This window comes from Nannospalax galili, unplaced genomic scaffold (genome assembly GCF_000622305.1).
Source record: "Nannospalax galili isolate Female #2095 unplaced genomic scaffold, S.galili_v1.0 scaffold1062, whole genome shotgun sequence".
Taxonomy (NCBI): domain Eukaryota; kingdom Metazoa; phylum Chordata; class Mammalia; order Rodentia; family Spalacidae; genus Nannospalax; species Nannospalax galili.
In genome coordinates, this window is record NW_008348528.1 from 228,540 (window position 1) to 229,226 (window position 687).

A 687-nucleotide genomic window follows, 5' to 3' on the forward strand; every position below is an offset into this window, starting at 1 on the left:
ACCATTCTTTTACCAGTTCTGCCTATGTGAAGATAAGTCAAAGGTCCTACTCCACCATGGTTGGCTTCGCTTGGAAGCATGGAGACAGTGATTCTTCTGTGTTGACCCTCCCCTTTGTAGACTAGACACTGGTTCAAGTACGTCTCGTGGGGTCTCCTCATCCTCCTTGATCAAGAGGACATGTGACCCATCACCATTATAAGACATTTTGAGAGATGTTCATTGTCCCCTGGAACTAGTTGACCTAGGAGGGCAAGGAGCAAAAACTGTCCTTTATCTCCCTCTGACCAATTTATTATAGGCCTTAAAGTATGTCTGTTAAACATCCAAGAAGTTTAGTTCCACCAATCTGCTACTTTTAATTACTGTGTGTCATGTAGATAAATCTTGGGCAAAGACCAATTGTTCTCCAGATAAAGCTTGCCTAGACATATATTTCTTGATCTGCTATGTATAATTTGTCAGTAGGTTGTAGGAGTAAAATGGTTCCCTCTGGCTTTCAAAACTAGCTAGGCATTGTTTATCTCTCACACTGTGTCACCCCTCCATCATGGTTTTTCCCCTAAAGGTGCCCCCATTTCCCCACTTTCTCCTTTACTAATATCCTTCTCCTATGCTCCTACCTCTCTTGAACTTCTTCTTTCCCTTTATCCCCTAGGTCCCCTGTATACCCTTACCTCCCCGCTC